This window comes from Quercus suber, unplaced genomic scaffold (genome assembly GCF_002906115.3).
Source record: "Quercus suber isolate HL8 unplaced genomic scaffold, Cork oak 2.0 scaffold_58, whole genome shotgun sequence".
In the NCBI taxonomy this organism is placed as follows: Eukaryota; Viridiplantae; Streptophyta; class Magnoliopsida; order Fagales; family Fagaceae; genus Quercus; species Quercus suber.
The window spans coordinates 1,779,023-1,801,641 of record NW_027069523.1 but is presented as its reverse complement, the minus strand read 5'-3'; positions in this window follow the sequence as shown (position 1 = coordinate 1,801,641).

The following is a 22,619-nucleotide window of genomic DNA, read 5'->3' as shown; positions in this document are numbered from 1 at the left end:
ACCAAAAAACATTTTAAAAATCATGTTTAAATATTGTTTCATTTCTATTTCACACAGCTCAAAAAGGATCATGTGAAAGGTGACTATTCAGTATTTATGAAAGTTCAACATATGAATATATTTCACAACAATCAGCATCTTGCCCCTACTTAAACCCAATTGAAATACCCAACATCTGCACTGCCCCACAGGAACTAAAATACCCAATTCCAATTCCAAAGATGTTAAACCTGAAACGAAAACTAAAATACCCAATTCTAAAGAAGACCCAAATCATGATAAACTTAAAAAATCAGAGAAAGGGGGCTTGGAACTAAAATACCCAATTCTGATTTTTTTGTCAGACATCGCATAACTTAGAAAGACAGAGCATCCACAAAAAGTTGAAAAAAAATTACAAAGCATGTACCCATAAATTTTTTTCAGTACCTAGCAAGAGAACAAATAGATCATTAGCAAGAACAAAGCATGCAATATCTGAATTTTTTTTTTATAGGTAAAAACCAAAAAAAAAAAATCCGATCAGTTTTGGTACATGGTGGTTTTTGGTAGCAGACCAGTGTTGCTTGGTGTTTTGTTGATCAAAACTCTACCTTCAAAATGTATTTCTCAAATAAGATAAATACAGAGGAAGAGATGAGAGGCGTGAGTGAGCTTGATGAGAGGTGTTGAAGAAGATGAAGAAAGAAGAAGATGAGGGAGAAGATTCAACAGATGACAAAAGCAAATAGAGACTTTTACCACGAAGTGGCTTGTAGCGACATAGAAAGGGCAGAGCTGAGAGAAGACTTGAGAGGCATGAGTGAGCTTGATGTCTATTGGGAAGAGCAGAGAGATGAGATGAGAGGAATGAGGAACACGCACGGACTTTTGACAAAATGGACCTAAAGAGATCCTTTCAGTGTTTGCGCGTTCTCTTCACAAGTATAAAATGCAACTTTTTCCAAAAAGTTACGTTTTATGCTGAACCAAACGAACATTTTGGGCTGGCTTTTTTCAAAATGGGCTTTTTAGGCTGAAAAAGTTGAAACAAATGGGCATTTAATACATCAAGTAAAACTAGGGAATAAAGTACGTACACCCAAATATGATGCATCTTTCCAATTTGATGATTGATTAATGATTAAAAATTTGGCAAAAATACCATTTTGGTTCTTACATTTTGGGATCACAGTTAATTTGGTCTCTACATTTTAGAAGTAATCAATTTGGTCTCTATTATTTTCAAGTCACAATCAATTTGGTCTCTACTGTTAAATGACTAACGGAATCTATCTACATGGCAAACAAAATGTACACGTGGCACAAATTAAATTAAAATATAAATAGTCATCCTACAAGTCTTAAGTGGTCCTCCCATGCTAGCTCTTCCTCATCATCTTCTACCACTATTAATCACACATGACCCTCACATGACCCAATTATTAACACCCTCCTCACTAAAAATAAACAAATCAAAATTTTCTATTAAAAAACACACACACCGAGGAAACAAGTAATTTCGATTTATTGCTCTCATATTTCTCTTGCTTTAATTTTCTCACTAACCAAACAAAAACCAAAACCACAGGAAAAATGTAATACCTTAATTTTATTTTATGATCATCACCGTACATTGTAATTATTATTATAGAGTTGAGGTACTAGTCTTATAGAAAATTTTATGGTGCTACAAAATATGTGAGAAAATTAAAGTTTTAGTGCATACAATTTTGTGCAGTAGTTTAAAATAATAACAAATAAAAAAAAGAAAAAGATGTAACGTGGAGAGTTACTTTGTGGGTTATTCATATAAACTTTTGGTCTCCCTATCAGTTAAGGGGGGGGGTGGGGGGGGGGGGGGGGGGGGGGGGGAGAATAAAAACCTATTTGGATAAGAAGTCTAAGAGTTATTGAAATCCTTTGGTGTTCCAACTTATCTAAACAAGTCAATAGTTAATAATACCTTAAATTGTGGCTATTTAGAAGCTATAAAATCTTGGAAGCTGTTGGGTGTCTTCATTATAATTGTTAACCAAAAGCCGAAGGAGAAAAGAAAGGAAAAGTTGTTCAAGGATGATTGGAGGCATCATCTATAGGCTATAGCTAGTGTTCAAGATTATCTCTCAATCAGGTATCACTCCATGTCTCCATCTTTTACTTTCTGTGTTCTTGGCTTGGATAACCTTGGAAATCAATAGTTAGTCATAACCCGAAAATCAATTAAGGATTTATACTAGTGAAATATTTAGTTTTGATAGTATTGTAAACTTTTCGTTGAAGTTGTGTCCACTGTGTGAATAAACCTTTATATGGTGTAGCATGAGATATGTGTACCTTTTAGTTTGAATTTTACCAGTTTCATTTTGGATCTTATGGAGTGTTTCATGGTGGCGTTTAGATCTTAAAGAAATATGAATTTGACACTTAAACAAACAATGGTTGTATTGATATTTACCTTTTAGGATTTTATGAAAATCTTGGTGTACCGCTGGCATACATATTCTCATTAGATGACATCCTTACAGGTGGTAATACCTCTATTAGCCTCAAAGACGTAATAGTAAGGAGAAGTAATATATTATAGAGGATTGTAGCAATGTTCAAAGACTAGTAAACTATTAGGAAGTGTCCCTTACATCCTTATGATATATGGTATATGGAAGAGCTCATTTGATTTTGGATCTAGACTACAAGTATTAGCAAGAACGGTAAGTAATTATGCATAATATGCACAATTTTTGTCCATTAGGTACTTAGAAGTCAAATGTTGTCAAAGGTTATGTTTTAAGCATACGTTTTCTAAAGTTTATTAAAAGCATTTTTACACCATTGAAAAAGAAACTTTGACTTTTAAATAATGTTTTAAAGAGAAATTTCAAATTTTAAATAACGTTTTGAACGTCCGAATCTCATTTAAAAGATGATTTCTAAACTAAAATATTTTCAAAAAAAAAAAAAAATTTGAGTTTCAAGGTAAGTTTTCTAAAAAGATACTTGTTCTTTAAATTTATTTAAAACCAAGTGATTTCAAAGTCATATTCCTATTTTTCCAAATGGTATTTAAAACATTTCTTTTAGCAAATTGATTTTTTAGACTTACTCAAGAATTGTAAAATATTTATATAAACTCCCTAGTTCCTATTGGTTCCCTAAGAGAGTCAAGCATTCTTTGATTTATGTTCAATTCAATAATGTGATCTTCAATAAGCCGCTATTTTTGGAATGATTGTTACTATTAAGTAAACTATTCTACTCTGTATAAACTTTGCTTTTGTGATATGTGACTCATTAAATGTGTTTAAAATTGATCAGATCTATGTGTAAGCCCGCTCACAGGGTATAGGACCCTTTCCACACTTCCACGGTGAAGGAACTTCTCCACACTTAAATGGCATAGGAATCATTTATCTGGCATGCTATTCAGATATCCTTTATCTTTGCCACATCTTATCTTGAGTTAATAGTGACAGTGTCGTCACCTAGTTCCTAAAGAATCCTAAGTTCCCAATCACCAAGTAATTTGCCTTACTTTTGCATTTGCATGTTTTTCTACCTGGCCCAAATTTTTTTTCCCTTTCCCCGAGCTCAAATACTGGTAAAAAATTGTTTCAAAAGAAGCTGCAGCAAATTGGTCCAATTAGGTAAAATCCGGTCTCGATTCGTGAGTAGTCTTCGCACGCAATTTGGGGGTGACAAAATTCAAAATAATGTTCTTTATTCAACACCTCTCATTGCACTTGAGATGCAAGATAAAGAAGGGGCAACTATTGATACCGTATTTTGTCCACCCCTAATTTGCGTGGCGGACTCCGAAAAATCCAAGGATATTATTTTCTCTCCATTGAGCTGCGAGAACATCTAGAATGATGTGGCACAACCTGTTCAGACATCGAAGCGCTTAAAGTGTCTTTTTCAGCCAAAATAACCAAAATTCCCTTGGTCAAACCTGGGTTCACCGAAGGTCAAACAAGGTCAAAATGCTCACAAAACAACACTTTTCATAGTTTTACATCAAAACCGAGCTTCTCGGAGATTTTTGACAACTTTGACCAAGTTTGACCAAATTTGACTCGGAGTTGACTCTTAGTGAGCGCCAGAAACCCTAACTTTGATCCAGCATTTAGACCAGGTTAAGACCAATTCCATTGCTAAGATAATCAAATTTTCATTCAAACGACTATTCATGGGTTGAAATTGGAGTTAAAATGATTGAGATATTGAGAAAACCGTGAAAAGCGCAATAGCACGCTTCTCAAGGTCAAAACTTTTTATCCAACCGTTGAAATTTTAATTTCTTTAACTTTCTATAAACTAGACATCCAGAGCTCTCTAGGGACACCAAAATTGCCTCAATCCGATTCTGGAAAAACCTCCAAATATGCGTCTAAATTTGGAACCAAAAAGTGCAATAAGACGAATTTGCTGATGTCACGATGACATCAACACGATGCACCTTGTTGGGCCACTGGGTTAACCCAGAAACCCTTGAAGGTGCGTTGTGCCTTGGAAAGCATGCCAAGCGCTATAAATAGCCCCTAGCACCCCAGATTGGACTAGGATGGAAAAAATGGGTTTTTTGGGAGCTGTTTGGGCATTTTCTCTCTTTTCTCACCATATTTCTCTCCCAAAAAACACAAAAACACATCAAAACTTCTTGATTCTTCTCTCTTCTCCAAAAATACAGGGTAGTGTTCATACCCTCCATCTTCCTCTCCTTGTTTCCATACCTTGGATTTGAGATTTATTGCTTTACTTAGCATGTTTCTTGCTTTATCTTGCTCCTAGCATGATCTTAGTTTAGATCTATGTTCTTCCATGCTTGTTTATATATTTTTTGTCTTGATCTACATGTTTGTATGCATGTTCTATTCTCCTATACCTATGCCTATGCCTATGCCTTCACATGCTTATATGCTTGGATTTGTGTTCTTCCATGCTTTTATGCTTACATCCACTTGCTTAGATGTACATTTACATGCCTACATGCATATTTCCATGCTTATATGTGTAGATCGGTGTGTTTACATGCTTAGATTGATGTTCTTTGCATGCTTTATGCTATCTTCTATATGCTTGTGCACTCTGTGCCATGTTTGTGTGCCTAGACCTAGGCTATGTTTGTCATGACATGTGTTATTATAGCCCTTTTGTCACTTTTGTCTCTCTTTCTTGTGTTTTGGCGTATTGGTTCGAACCCGATCTAGACCTTATGGTCTTTGTCATCGATCATGTACCATGGCCTATATCAAAAGTGTTTGGATCACCCCTATTTGCATGTCTATGCTTGTTTGCTTTCTTGCTTGTTTGCCTTTCTCACTTGTTTGCTTGTTTTCTTGTTTCTTTGCTTGTCATGTCTATCATGCTTAGTTGCTTTATGCCTCTTTCATATGCTTTTTGCATCCTTTTCCTTCCATTGCTTTTCTGCTGATTTCTTGTCTTTGCCCTTACAAGTATACATATGGAGCGAGGATGCATGGAGTTAGGGCACGGTCGCCCAGGCACAAGCAAAAAGGATGAAGATGCGAGCATGTAAATATAATCCAAGCGGTAATGTTTCGTAGTTTTAGGGGTTTAGCCTCTCCCATTTGGTTATGTATTCTTTTGAATTCCCTTCCTTCCTCCCTCTTTTCTCTCTTAGATGGGTTGTAGTAGGTATATCATGTTGTGTACCATTCGTCCTCATCTCTAGAGTATGGCGATCCCTATTTACTTTCTTGCACCTATATTTTGGGCCATACTCTAGGGATGTAGGCATTTATTTTCCTACTCTGTGTTCTTGCATTGTACATGATGTATGTATATATATATATATATATACATGCTTGCTCCTTTCAGTGTGGTTGTCATTTCACAGTCCATGTCACCTAAGGCAAAGCGATGCCTAATTTCTACTGTAAAAGTAAGGTAACATGTTGCCAGATTTTCACCATGAAAATCTGGTACTTTGCCTGAATGCCTTAGGAAAGCATAGATTGGGACCACACCCATTCAAAAGCTAAACCTCAAAGCCCCCATGCATGCAAAGCCTGAAAAGCCAATGCCAAAATTATGTTTTTTACTACCTATCTCTGAAAATTAAGGTTTTATCAAAATAAAGGACTATCCTTGGACAGGCATTATGGGGTGCCTAACACCTTCCCCAAACTTCTAGACTCAAGAATCAAGGTTTTTTTTTTCCATCCACATTAGATTAGGAAAAATGACACTTTTTTTAGCCTAGGATTGGTAATAAAATGAACTAGAAATAGATGCCCAATCACACCATAGTAAAATCTAATGATTGGTAGCGATTTCACTTACCTTTGGTAATCTCTTAAAATTTGGCCATGATTCCTACCACACTGCCAAAGGTTCCTGCCACACTGTCAAAGGTAAACAAATACCTTCATCCATTGAGAGAGAGATAGCACCCGAAACTCCACGCGAACCACACCAAGCACACCATCCAATCGAGAGGGGCCTCTAATGGGCCCCGCACACATGGGAGCGTCGCCATAATGGGTGGTTGAACGAAGGCTAGATGACGGCAGTTTTCTGTCCCGATCGAGGTTAGGCGGTGACAATCTACATGAAGACTTGGTCAACCGTTGTATTCAGTGGGGTGAAATTGGTCATCTTGTTAGGCGAGGGCCTTGATCTTTTCTCGTCCTTTTGTTCATTTTTCCGAGCTGACTTTCTTCCTCTATCTTGATGATAGTCATCTTGCCTTTCCCTTTTCTTTGGTCTGCCCCCTCGAGCTATCATGGCATTCTTAGCGTTCATATACTTAATGGCCTTGTATAAAATGTTAGCCATTGTCTTCAAGTCATTCTTGTTAATGGAAAAAATAAATTCTCCAGATTAGAGTCCATTGGTAAAAGTTGTAACCAAAACCTTGTCATTGGCCTTGTGAATCAGCAGATTCTCTTTGTTGAACCAAGTCACAAAAGATCTCAAGATTTTGTCCTTTTGTTGCTTGATGTTCAAAAGGCTTGTTAAAGATCTCTTGTACCTCTGTCCTCTAATGAAATGGGTGACGAAGTGTCCACTCAGTTCCTTGAAAGTAGAAATGGTGTTAAGGGTTAACTTACTGAACAACACTCTTGTGGGTCCTTTGAGTGTGGTGGAGAATGTTCTACACATGATTTTGTCCAAAACCCTTTGTAGATGCATTAAGGTTTTGAATGTTTCTAGATGGTTGAGTGAATTATTCGGTCTACCGTATGCTTCTAGTTGTGGCATTTGGAACTTGGCTGGAAAGGGAAGGAGGTGACTTGCGCTGTGAAGGGAGAGTCAATCCACTAGACTAGTTCGTCTAGGTTGGTAGACACTTGCCCTCTCATGGTATTCATCATCATGTCCATCTTCTCTTTCATCATCTGCATGTCCAGTGCCATGCGCATCACGCCACTTTCTAGTTCAGATGGACGATCTGTATCCTGTTGCCTTTCCAGCCTGCTGGCTGCATTTCTTTCTTCTTAGTCTTCCCTCTCTTATTGATCTCTCGTTGGGGAGTGGCTATCATTCCATTCTTCATTTTCCCGATCATCACGTCGGTTGTTGGGACGTTGTTCATTCCTTTAGGTCAATTGTAGCTCCAACTTCTGATTGCGCTAGGTGAGCTGCTTAACTGCAGTAGCAAGGGTTTGCACTTATCTTTCAAGGGTGTTGGATGGGTTCTCGACCTCCTGGTTGATCGTAGCCATTGACTATGTTAGGACCATACAACTCTTTTGTCTTAGAAGTGGTAATATGGTGAATTGCTCATTTTTCCCACATACAATGCCAATTGATGATGCATAAAAATCGCTAGTGAGTTGATTGTCCAAATGCATGCCAATCAGGTACCTAGAGAACAAATGGGTGAAGAACCTACAGAGAGCACCAGTTTGGTGTTGGCTAAAGACCCTCTGAAGGTTAAATCAAAGATGGAAGAATCTTCACTAAGCCAATGATACAAGAGCTAGGAGAATTTTTGTGTACCTTAGGTAAGAGGAGGCTTGGTACTTATATAGTGGTGTAGGGCTGATCAAAATCCCATGAACATTAAATTTTTCCTTGTATGGAGGATATGGAGTTAATGTTTCGAGATCTCAGGGCCTTACTTCCTATATTGGGAGGATACGAGCGCATAGAAGAGTTTTTGGACGTGGTGTGCAAGTTATTGCTATGTGGGATTTATAAGTGGTGTGCATGCAAGGGTTTGTGGGACCCATGGATCAACTGTCAGGATCAAGGGCATCTATTTGTCGAACTTATGTCTTTATTTTTTTGGCTTATCTAGCCCATACGTAGGGTATCCCATTATTCGTTGGCATGGTCCCACTTCCGTCTGTCAGTATGAACCTAGTCCTGTTCGTCGATTACAAGAATAGTCACTTGGTAGGACCTCTAGAGACGAAAATATGGTTAACTTGTTAGGATTCGTCTTGCTTAGCTTGACGGATCCCTAACCCTATAGGACCCATTTAGGGGGGGGGGGGGATATACATCTTGAAGGGCAGCAGTTTTCATAGGTGTAAGGTCGAACAAAATTGCCCTTATCAGCAAGTGATGCCTATGACCTATATATTAGGATGATGATGTGATATAATATGCCCAACAAAAAAGGTAAGTGTAGTTCAAGCTACATTAACAAGGATTTCTCAACCATAGTTTCAAATGATCTTTATTAAAGTTTTCTTCATGAGTTTCATAAATCCAATGAGATGATATTTAAAATTTTGATTGTTTGAAAATGATGTCGAGATTCACTATGCTTTTGTTGGCGGTGTACACTTATACTTGTGTTGTTCAAATATTGGAATATCAACTAACTCTTTTTTGCGTGTATTGTTGGTATTGGTGCCCTCGAATCCTATTGTATGATGTTATGTATGATATTATGTATAACATTATGTTTGACATGATGTATGACTTAATATTGTGATTAATGTTTTGTTATTATCTAAAATAATAGTAACATAAATATTCGGACATTATCATATAGTCCATGAAACGCATAGTATGTGATTTATGTGAAAAGTCACAAAAGATATAAATCACAAGTACTTTGTAAACTCAAAATTTTAGTTCGTAGTCGATGATGAAATTAGGCATTTCATCTGCGAAAACTATAATATGTCAACTAAGATGATTTGTCTTGATCATGAAAGTGGTGACTTCTAGTTGATATGTTGATATGTTTTAAGAATTAAGACATATTGAACTGGACCGCTATGAGATTTATTATTCTCCTAATAACTGTCAATTGAATAATAAATCTCACGACTTATATTTACATGAATTCTTAATCCTGAGAGAATAATGGACTAGATTATGAAGTGTAGGTTGCTTTGATATATCCGGAGTGAGATCTAAAGTAACGGTCAAAACCTCAGTATGTTGGGCAGCCACATTTAGTGTTGATGGAACATATATTCTCAAGATAAAATTCATAGTCTCTTAACGGAAATACAAAATATTCCCTTGAGATAAGTTTAATGAGTTTGTTATTCAGAATATTAGGCATAACTAGTTTAGTAAATAGTCATTAAAGTATATATTTATGAAATTGGATTTCATAAATATATGATGAATAACTTAAAGGATTAAAATGGGTACTCAAGGATTAAGATGTAGTAATTTACTAAGTGTCAGTTTACTTTCATAATTTTGTATTACTACGAATATTTTATGAAGGGGTTGTATGTACAATAAAATCTTGAGATATAATTTATTAATAAGGCTTAGTGTGCAATTATATTTATATAGTGGTATTAAATATAATTAATGGTGACTTTGGACTTGTCAAGAGTTGACAGAAGAGCCCAAGGCCTATTGGAGCTAGTGTCTTATTGGTCCTTTTTGGTCTCACTACAAGCCACATACTAAAGCCCAATTAGAAAAGCCCAATTAGAAAGGCCCAATAGACTAGTCCAATTAGATAATCAGTTAAATATAAAAGGAGACACATACAGAATTTTAATATAAGAAAAAAAACGAGACACCATTGTGAAATTCTGTGTATGTGTGAGTGAAGCCACTAGATTATTCTCTCTTGGAAACTGATTGAGAGACCACACATCTTGGGCGTTAGTGGAATTAGAGTCAAGATTGAAAGTGTTCCTGAGAACTTCTGATCTTTGGATTTGAAATTCACTGTATCAAGGTACACTCTCTTGTTCTATATTCTGAAAATTACATAATGCATGTTATCAATTCTGAATGAAGTAGATCCGTTAATTTTCTACTGCGTACATGTATACTTCCAACATGTTAATGCAACATGTTTTTGATGGACTTGCATAGGTAGATATATATATATATATTTTTTTTTTTTTTTGAGCAAAAGTTAGATAATTATTTAGAAAATTGATTCCTAACAAAAATCAGCATGCAATTTTAATATAATAATTTTTTTTTCTTCAACCAAATTGAAATGCTTTTTCTTTTTATATATATATATATATATATATTTTGTTTCTCCATCATCAATTCATTTAATGATAACGGGAGTTTTCATGAACATCCATTTTTTATCCAAAAAAAGGGGGTTCAAGCAGGAGATATATGCACCGCATATACATAATAGACCATACGAAAGTTAAATATATTTTCTACTAAACCAAAAAAATTGAAATTTAGGCTTTGAGGAGATAAAAATGGGCAACAATTTTGTCTTATTTATTTTTCAATATTATTATTATTATTAAAGAATATAGTGTATTTTGTTAACATAATTGCACTCGTAACAAAATGATTTTTTTTCTTTTTTCTTTTTTTCAAGGACAAAAATAGGAAACCTTTTTTTTTTTTTGGACAAACAAAAGAGTACTAAAATCACACTTATCTTCTTTTACTTTTTTTAAAAAAAGTAGTATTATATCGTATAGATGGCAACGGGAGGAGACGGCAGGGTTCGGTTAGGATTATTGATATCCAATCCCCATCCCTCACTTCTTCAAAGTAATAAAGAAAATAAAAAAGAAGAAAAAAGAAACCCAAGTAGGGCAAAAGTGGTATGTGTCCAAATGCAATGTATTATATCATACAAGGAAATAGTTAACTATATATAGGATAAAGTTTTTTCTCCAAATTGGTTTGGGAGAATCTCCTTCAACCCATTATGTGGCGCTTAACAAAAATTTTTATGTGTATTAAATCACATGTTTTATTAAATGTTTTAAACAAGTCACATAAAAAAGGATAATGTAATTGTAAGTATATATGAATGGTCCTTTAAATCATCAAGTAGTGAGTTACAAGACTTTTCTCCAAAATTTTTTGGGGGAAAAAAAACTTTATTTCCATACAAATAGTTTTTTTTTTTTTTAATTTATAATAAATATGATAGATTTTCAATCTATGATATTCATCACATAATAATTGTTATTTATCATCAGACCAAAACACAAATTAAGTTTTGGTGTAGGCTGAGTTTGAACCCAGATCTCTTATTCAACGACAAAAGATTTTACTAGTTAAGCTAATTAGAACTCATAATACAAATAGGTTTAGGACTAATAACTTTGATTTTCCTTTAACCCAAGGGCAAGAGAGAATGCTATCCCATTGTAGTAATTCCAACTTGCATTCAACTACTTTAATGTCCCACTTAGTTACAAGCATGGATTTAAAAACGGAAAGAGTTAAAGAACCGAAAATTTTGGTTCTTGATTTTTACAGGGTTTGGAAATTTTTATAGAATCAACTTAGGGCTTAGTTCCCGATTGAACTAGTTGAACCAGCCAATTCAATTCAATTTTTAAATTTATGGTTACAAGCTTGCATTATTAAGCCTTGCAAGCATATGAATTAATTAAATTAAATTAAGTTAATTAATATTGTGATGATAAACTCATTGATTAAGGGTCCTTGGTAATAATTATCTTGCTTGGATTCCTATTTCTTTTTCGGTCTTTGATTCCCTAGTCACACTTTCACGCCTCTTTTTTTCTCTCTCTCCTTAAAGTATCTTTTTGAACTTAAAATTTTTTCAACTTTTCATATCCATAGTTTTGACTTTCTCTCACCAAAAGAAAAGACTTCCTAAATTAGTCAAATCATATTCAGGGGGGGATTTCCTGAAATGTAATTTCCTTGTTACGCTTTTCTAATTTTATTTTTATTGGAGATAAGATGAACTTTTTGTTTTTTTGGAGAGAGTTTCAACTTATGATGTCCGTTACTAACGATCGTTCTTTATTATTAGCCCAAGATACCAGTTGGTTTTTTGTGTAAGTGGGGACTAAACCCCAGATTTTACTAGTTGAGCTAATTGGAACCTACAAGATAAGATGAACTTTGTTCAATACGGTATGCTAAACTCTTGTATCTTAGCACACCTCTGTGGGTTCTAGTTAGTTTAACTGGTAATATCTTTGATGGTTGAATAAGAGATCTGGAGTTCAATCCCCACCTATAACAGAAGCAGATTGATAACTTGATCTGATGATAAATAGCTATTATTAGAAGTGAACGCCAAAGGTTGAAACTCTAAAAAAAAAAAAAAAAAATTATTTTTACCACACCCCAAACACAATACTTTCTCTTACATATACATACATACATATATATATATATATATGTGTGTGTGTGTGTCCTTACGAAATGACGTGGAGACATAATCTATATATATATATATATATATAATATTAATAGAAAAAGTTTAAAAAAAGTTCAATTAAAATTTTAAATTAAAATCTAATTTTGCGCCATGTGTTTAAATTTATGTAAAGATCACATCATAATTATCTACTTAAATTTTTTAATATTCATACCAAGTTATTTAATGAGTGCAAAATACTAAGAATCTAATATTAATGAACTAAAAAAAAAAAAAAAAAATCACGTATACTCAATACAAATCATCACACAACAAATATCACCATATATGTTATCTTATCAAAAATTAGAAGGAAAAAAAGATCGTAAGTAGTATTAAATTTGGGTAAGAATTTTATATATATGACTAATTCGCTTATTTAAAAAAAAAAAATTGACAGAATATTTATATTTTTACATACATTTTTTATATATATATAGTTTGACTAATTATAAATCTATATATATATATATATATATATTAATAGGTAAAGCTCAGAAAGTTCAATTAGAATTTTAAATTAGAATTCAATTTTGCGGCATGTGTCTAAATTTATGTAGGGATTACACCATAATTATCCACTTAAGTTTTTTAATCTTTGTGCCAAGTAAGTTAATGAGTTCTGATAGGCCAAAAACGAATTGACTCCTTGTGATGAATTAGTTGATCAATTAGCTTGACATGCAAACTCGTGGTAGTACAAATAAATTACCAATTAAACAAAGTATGCAGCGGAAAATAAATTGACATGGTGATTTGTTTACGAATGGGGAAGACCTACACGGCAAAAACCTTACCTAGTGATTTTAAGGTCACCACTCTCGAAACTCCACTATTATCACAACAAGCGGTTACAAGTAAAGGAATCTTAGTACCTTATACCAACTTACAATTGAACCTTTATCCCAATACTCAATTGGACTTATTCTGTAGTGACAATTTTTCCTTTTGATGTACGGCTCCTAGTACGTGACTAACCAATTGCGCGGATCTTAGTACGAGACTTCAATCACCAACTAGAGAGGTTGTTGATTGCAAAGTTTTTTAGTTCATCCACGATAAAAATTAAGAAGATGCTTGGTTACAAAACCTTATGGTGCACAAACACAACAACTTCTACACAAGAATGATGAACTAGGGAAAAACTCTATCTTCAGTCACAATTTGCTTGAACAAACTTTGCTCAACACTTGTGCAACTTGTGTCCTCTTTGACAGCCCTTAAAATAATCATTTTATATGTCTAGGGTTGTGAGAAAAGAAAGTCCAAATACATAATCACAGATTAGAGTTAAAACAGATTCGAAATTATGGTTTTCATAAACCTCGATAGATGCCTATTTGTTGAGCAGTTGTTGAGCCACGGGGTTGGAACAACTTCTTAAGCTGATAGATGGCTAGCTGTCGAGATAGCTTTCGAGATTTAATGACAGACACTTCTTCAGTTTGAATCTTGGACAGACTTGCATGTCTTCAACACTTGATTTTGAAACACTGTTTCTTGAAGTATTAAACATATCCTAGATCTACCAAAATACAAGTTAAGTGTGTTTTGTCAAAAGAATAGTCAATTATATAAAATAGTGGCATATGTTCCTAACAAGTGAATCACATATGTCCTAACAAGTTCAAAATACTAAGAATCTAATATTAATGAAATATAAAATTAAAAAAAAAAAAAAAACTAATCACATATACTCAATACAAATCATCACACAACAAAGATCACCACACATTCTATCTTATCAAAAATTAAAAGAAAAAAAATGATCATAAGTATTATTAAATTTGGGTAAGAATTTTAATATATGACTAATTACGTTTATTTATTTTTTAAAAACTAATACAATTGAATCAGTACTTATATTATGCTTGATTAGAATTTAAAATAATAATCTAGGGTTCATTGATTCCATCCCTCAACCAAAAAAAAAAAAAAAAAAGGGACCTATCTCATCCCTCCCTTAATTCGCATCATACTTTCTAGTCCACCTTTTCCAAATCTCTTAATCAAAATATAGTAGATTTTTATTTAGACTTTCCTCTCTAAGGGGTAGTATAAGTATAACCAGCTAAATTCCACGTCTCATGAAGCAGTTTTCAAATATTTCATTTTCCTCTTTTTGGGATCAAAACTAGTCAAAATATTACATATTTGGATTTCAAACTCCAAAGACATCCAAATTTGAACAAGATAGTCTGATTTGCTTAAAATCCAATTTGGTATTTGGCTTTTTCTTTATGGGATTAATTGTTTTGCCGCAACTTATTCCTTTACCCTACTCACTTTACTATTTTATATCCATTCCTTCATGATTCTCTTGCTCCTTTTATATATATTCTCTTCCTTATGTTATCCCTTTCATCCTTTTTTGAGTTGACTACTAACTTTTCAGATTTTAATATCTTATCTCACATCTTAATTTTACCTAAGAAGTATAAAATACTGAAAAGTCTATTAATGTATAAAAAATGTAAAAAACTACTGAAAATCTATTGTATTGAATTGCATATAAATTGTAAAGGGAAAATTATTGAATACTTTAGGAGTACTATAAATGCATACTTCCCCCCTTACATGAATTTCGGGTCTCACTATAAATTTAATTAGTGGAACCCACAGTTATGTGAGAGGAGGGAGTACACATTTATGATACTCCGGAAGTACCTAATAATCACCCATTGTAAAGAGGACCGCTTTTGCTTCGACAATGTTATAAGTGTTGTTCACCTAATTAATAAGAATGCAGTGCAAATAAGTACAATTAATATACCTTGTATTTTAACAAAGAAATATTAGGATAGAATTGCTCATACTAGATATTGAATATGCATATTTGAATAAAAGAACAGATGTTCAATCCCCATTTACATAAAAAATTGATTGATGTTGGGGTCTGATGATAAAGAGCTACTATCAAGAGCGGACATCATAGGTTTGAAACTCTCTCTCTTAATAATATATATATATATATATAAGATATATTCAAGTTATACCTAGCGTAACTTCAAAAGAGTTGCATAGTTTTTGAACTATTTATTTCATTTAGATATAATGGTTAATAACACATGCGCTGCCATGTCATCCACTTTCTAAAAACAAGTGATAGAGCATTAAAGTCATCCTCTCTCTCTCTCTCTCTCTCTCTCTCTCTCTCTCTCTCTCTCTCTCTCTCTCTCTCTCTCTCTCTCTCTCTCTCTCTCTCTCTCTCTCTCTCTCTGAACAAGTAGGAAAATTGTATTGCCCACAAAAAGTCAAACAATCTAGGATTAAAGGGCTCAAAATACACATTCTAATCCTAGTCTTGCTATATTTCTTTCTTAAATTTTTTTAATGTATCTGAATAGATGAGCTCATGAACATAAACCATCTAACTTGTGGAACAACATTCTCTCAAAAATTAAATTCCGTATGAGCTCATGACCCTTTAAATTTTGGAACAAGATTCTCTCAAAAATCAAAATTCGTTCATAATTTCAAACTAATAAATACACTTCAATGTCCATTGGTTGAAATGATTATAAGTTTCTATCTACAAGAAACTCAAAGTAACCTTACATTAAGAGAAACCAACTAAACCCTAAGCCCAGTTTAGTTTATAAGGGACTCTTTAGTATTGTCAAGACTCAAGAAAAAAAAAAAAAACTGTCTTTTTTTTTGTCTTCTAAATTGGCATTCAAACCAGGTCTCCCTCACTTCATTGCCAAGTGAGAGAGGAATTTAACCAATTGTTTGGGGGCCTTTTTTTTTTTTTTTTTTTTTTTGTTTCTGTTTTTTGTTTTTTGTTTTTTGTTTTTTTTTTTTTTGTTTTTTTTTTTTGTTTTTTTGTTTTTTGTTGCATAGCCATGTGTTATCCTTTGGAAGGGTGACCTTGCTAGACTCAGATTTTTCTAGGGAGTTGAATCCAGAACTTGACATTGGGCCAAGTAGTCCAATGGCTTCTGGCGTATTGTTAGGCCTACAGAATAGGTAAAGCCCAAAGTCTAAGAATCATGATAATGATTGAAATAGTAGTTGAATAAAGTAATATGTATTTAGTGAAATATTTTGGTTGAATGATGAGTTAAAGATGACAATGATGTATATTGGGTGATGTCCAATATTTGGGAATAATTAATTGTCATATGTTCCACAATGGGATGGGTCCAAGATAGTCCATCTCCAACTATGGTATGATTCATATTTAAGATAATGAGATATGTTTTGGTAGGGAGTATGTCCAGCAGAGATTTAAGTTCAAATAATATATGTCCAGTAGTGACAGATCAATTTATTAGTGTATAGTAATGTAATAGTAAAGTGATTTGTCTTTAAATGTGAAGTAATCATGTACTCAATGATGTAAATTTAGAGACATCGAAACATAGTCACTTATTTTTGTATGTTTTGCAGCTCCAGTTGTATAGCAGTAGTGAGTTGATAGTATTCTAGCAAAATGGCTCCAGCGGTGGAGAGGCAGTATACCATGATATGTCCTTCCATGATGACTTCAAGATTGAAGGGGAAAAAATGGGTGTAACTAAAGGGAGAGAGAGCATGTCTAGCTATGTGTAGAGGCTAGTTAAATTTGTCCCCTTTATCATACACTTAAATGAATTTCCCCTTGATAATACTCTTTTAGTTATTGTGAAGTTATGTATAGTATTGCCTTTCATAAGAAGGGCTTTTGTAAGATAGGTTTGTGCCTTCTATGAGAAGGGCTTTAGTATAAGGTCTTTGTATATTCTAGGAGAAGGGTTTTATGTATTAGAAGTCCATGTCTTCCATGAGAAGGGCTTTTGTAAGAAGTCTTTATGCCTTCTAGGAGTAAGGCTTTAGTATTAGAAGTTTATTCCTTCCATGAGAAGGGCTTTTAGCATGGGTGTTTGATATCTCTTGAGAAGTATGGAGATGGTAAAAGATATAGATGTTTTGTGGGATGTAGTATTTGTAATATGTATGAATAAAAGTATGGATACTTTGTGAGGGACAAAATGGGCTTCTGCTCTTTTCGGGCAAATTATATAGGGAAATGCCCCCCCTTCCCAAACTAAATAGGGAAATAGCCCTCTTTTAAAACTCGATTTTTGATAAATCAAGTTAGACCCTATAGTGGCGTTTTTAAGGAGTCTATAGTGACATTTTAAGGACCTATAATAATGTTTTTTAACTCGACTTCAATGAAATCAAGTTATAGGCAATGAAATCGACCTATAGTGGTGTTTTTTTTACCTATAACTCAATTTCTTTGAAGTCGAGTTAAAAAACATCACTATAGGCTCCTTAAAACGCCACTATAGGGCTTCAAATTTTTTTTTTTCTAACTCGATTTATCAAAAATCGAGTTTTAAAAGAGGGGCATTTCTCTATTTAATTTGGAAAGGGGGGCATTTCCCTATATAATTTGCCCGAAAAGGGCAAAAGCCCATTTTGTCCCTTTGTGAGAGATGTGTTTGTAATATATATGAGAAATATGTATGGATAAGTTGTGAGAGATGTAACTTGTAAAATGTACAAGAGATATGTATGGATACTTTGTGAGATATGTAATTTGTAAGATGTATGAGAGATATGTAAGATTGTAAAGGAATGATATTAGAGTTCTTGGAAAGATTATAGTGATGGCTTGTGTTACTTTCCAAGAGGAAAGATTTTGTAGGAGAACAGTTTGAAGATGTGTTTAGGTATTCGAAGATATGGGCAACAAGATAGATAAATTTCAAAATATGGGAGAGTGTGGGAGAGATGGGTAGTAGTGTGTTATGGTGTCTTGTGATGGTGTAATAGTGTGTGGGTTGGTTCTCTTTATATAGAGCCAAGTTTGAAACTAAATCAATTTAGCTAGAGGAAAGACCAACAAAAAGGGAAAGTATTTTAGTAAGAAAAATATAGTTTCTTTAGTTGGTTTTGGTTTTTAGCCAAATAAGGAAATTCTGTGGGTCATCTATCATAACTGTTTTGAAATAGTTGTTTAAAAAAGCTGTTACAGCTGTCATAAGACAACTGTTGCGTGGGCCTGAAGTAGATGAGGTCAGCTAGATAATGTCAGGTTGCTGGAAAGAATATTTAGAATTTATTTCTTGGATTTAGCTGAAAATGTAAGGTTTCCTATTTTGGGTATTTATATTTTTGGTCCAAGATTTCATTACAATACATTTTAGTAAGTAATGGAATGATTGACTGATAGTTAATGAAACTTTAGAGGTCTAGTCAAGGTCTCATTATATTATGACTTAATCTTGGTGAGCAAGAAGAGCATTTAATGCTCTGCTTAGGCAATTGGTAGGAATATTTGGTTTGATTATGACAGATGACAGTTGGATATTAAAGATCTTTTATATTTGAGGATTAAAGATAGCTAATTAGATTTAGCTATGTGTTTGAGCTGGATTTTAGCTAAAAATAGTAATGTAGTTTATGTGAAATAATATGGTTAGGTTTCCAAATTCGTATAGGAATAGCTAGAGATTAAATGAACAATTATTTGGTTGGCATTTAGATGGTTGGAGATTTTGAGTATTTGTTATATGATGTGCATTAAGTTCTAGTGAAAGAGCAATGGGGAATTTTATCATATTAAGTGTTCATGTGATAAGAGAGGTTTATTAGATTTTACCCGCTACACACTGACACGTCAGAGTTCAGGGAGTTGGGGAAGACACGGCAAGCAACAAGCTTGGATCATAAGCCGAAGATGAGATGACATACCTTGGGCTTTGCTATCATTTTGTGTAAATATGGGCTTTTGTAGGAGAAGCCACTTTCCATGAATATGAGAGAGGTAATATGGGCCGTGAGTTTTGATTCATTGCTTGAGCCTTATCCATATATTGATGCTGATAATGTCGTGGGTCATAAGCCTAATTGATGAAGAGGAAATGTGGACCATGAATCCACCTCTTGAAATGAAGATGTTGTGGGCCATGTGAGCCAAATTCATGTAGTTGAATAAGAAATAAGTTTACTTTGGGCTTTAAGCATATTTACCTGAAAATCAATAATATGTTGATATGGCATGGGTTGCCAATGAAGTAATGCCATGTGACCGGTTAGGTGGAGAGAGTTTAATGACTTAATTATTCTTGAATGAGAGAATTTAACGACTTTAATGCATTTACATTACTAATTTTTAGAAAGTTAATGACACAACAACCTATGTGTTATTAACCATTAGATCTAAATAAAATCAAAGGTTTAAAAAATGTGTAACTCTTTTAAAGTTACACTAAATGTAACTTGAACTCATTTATATATATATATACACACACACACACACACACATATATATTGATATGGAAGAATTATAGCAGGTACCATGAGCTTAACCCGTCAGCTCCTGCTTTGGCTGACGGGTCAGTCACGACGGACGTTATGGGCTAACGTAATGAAAGAAGGCATGCTGACGGGAGCAAGACAAACCGATGGGCTGAATGCTCCAGGTCTAACCGACGGCAATTCGAAGCTCCTGGGCTACTCAGTGTAGCAAGAAGCTGACGCCAACTCGGCTGAAGGGGAGAATGCAAGTTGACGGTTTCAAGGCCGACGGTTCTATGAAAACCATGACTTGGTCACCACGCATGGGTAATAGGGAAGTTGCTTGTATTCCACGCCCAGTATCAGACTCCTATAAGGAAAGGATCCCGCAATCTACGCTAATGAGGAGTCCTATAAGGAAAAGACTTCTGCTCCAAGGAAAAAGGTCAATCCTCAACTACTATAAAAGCCCCAATACCCTCACAAATCAAGGTACGCATAATTAACCCCTCTCTAGCACTCTAGAGTTGAAAGAAGTTCTAACTTGACCTTCAGAGGGTATTTGGCCAGTACCACACCGGTGCTCTCTGTTAGGTCTTCTCTTTTTTGTTGTGCAGGTGTCGTTTTGAGCGTACAAGCATCGTGCAACTCACTGGTGAGATTTCCGGCATCATAAGTTGGGGCCGTCTGTGGGAAAACGCAACGACGTCGTAATTAAGCCATACTATCGTTTCCTGGACTAAAGGGTTGCATGGTACTCACTCGCTCAATGGCGACTACTAATGACGCACAAGGAGAGGGACAACCCACGACTGCCCTCGAGAGACAAGTTCGGACCCTCAGTGCCGCCGTGGAGCGCCTCACCAAACAGAACCTCGACTTGGAGGAACAGCTGCGCCAGAAGAATGCAGCACTAAATGACCGACTAGAAGATCAAGAAGGAACTAGCGCTCCAAATAGGAATCAGGAGAGACTTGAGGGCAGCCACGCCCCAAACAGGCCGGAGAGACAGCACGTGAACATGCCATCCCTCACGGATGCGACTCCACCACATATTGCCACCGAGATGTAGGCAATGAGGGAATAGATGGAGGTCATGATGAACGCCCTCAAGGGGCGAGTCTCCAGTGATCTTGACAATCTGGTCAATCGTACCGATTCGCCCTTCACTGTGGCCGTGAACTCCTTCCCCCTGCCCCACAAGTTCCGCATGCCGAATATAGATAGCTATGACGGGGTGAAGGATCCTCTGGATCACCTGGAAACTTTCAAAACCCTGATGCATCTTCAGGGGGTAGCAGATGAGATTATGTGCAGGGCCTTCCCCACAACACTCAAAGGCCCCGCAAGGATATGGTTCAGTCGGCTGACGCCCAACTCTATCATTTGGAAACGGGTACGTAATTCGTTGAAAATTTTAAGTGTCATTTTTGGAAGGAATTTATTCACAGCCCATCCTTGGGAAGGATGAAGGGACAACTACCTCCAGGACCTTCAGAATCCCCTTCACAAGACTCCTCGTCGCCTTCATCCCCGTCACTGTTCCCTCTCCTAATCCAACCTCACCCTCTTCGCCTACTTCCTCCTCCTGGCCGCCGTTTCTCTGACTCCCTACTTCCTCGACGGGAACATGGGCTGACGTCTCCCTCTCTGACGACCAGGAGGAACTCTCAGACTCACTACTTGAGCCTGAACCAAACACCTCGTCGTAGCCCGTCCCTTCGCGGACCGATGACTGGTCACTCAACGCGTCACTCGACATCTACCTACAAGTGACGGGTGTAAACTAAGCACCTAGGTTGACGACCTCACTTTAAAGAAGATAATTGAAAGTATGCGAGGAAAGAAAGGAAACTTACAAGTTTTCAGAGAGTAACGGTTGAAGAAGTGACGACAGGAATGTTGGTAGAATTGTCGGAATATAGGCGACAGATGTGCTCTCCAGGAATCAGTGAGTGAAATAGTGAAAATAGGGAAATGTGGGCCACATATATATATATAGAAAACGCACGGAAGACGAAGCGACGCCCACATTCAGACATGGAACCAATCCGAGCACGCCACGTGTCCTAGCATTTAATACTGGGGTGTCAGCTGTAATTATTTTCTCTCTCCTGGTCAAAGTGACAGGTAGTGATGAATGAAAACTCCATAACCCGTCAGGAATAGCCGACGGAGATATGGAGTAGGGGGTAACTGATATGGAAGAATTATAGCAGGTACCATGAGCTTAACCCGTCAGCTCCTGCTTTGGCTGACGGGTCAGTCACGACGGACGTTATGGGCTAACGTAATGAAAGAAGGCATGCTAACGGGAGCAAGACAAACCGATGGGCTGAATGCTCCAGGTCTAACCGACGGCAATTCGAAACTCCTGGGCTACTCAGTGTAGCAAGAAGCTGACGCCAACTCGGCTGAAGGGGAGAATGCAAGCTGACGGTTTCAAGGCCGACGGTTCTATGAAAACCATGACTTGGTCACCACGCATGGGTAATAGGGAAGTTGCTTGTATTCCACACCCAGTATCAGAGTCCTATAAGGAAAGGATCCCGCAATCTACGCTAATGAGGAGTCCTATAAGGAAAAGACTTCTGCTCCAAGGAAAAAGGTCAATCCTCGACTACTATAAAAGCCCCAATACCCTCACAAATCAAGGTACGCATAATTAACCCCTCTCTAGCACTCTAGAGTTGAAAGAAGTTCTAACTTGACCTTCGGAGGGTATTTGGCCGGCACCACACCGGTGCTCTCTGTTAGGTCTTCTCTTTTTTGTTGTGCAGGTGTCGTTTTGAGCGTACAAGCATCGTGCAACTCACTGGTGAGATTTCCGGCATCATCA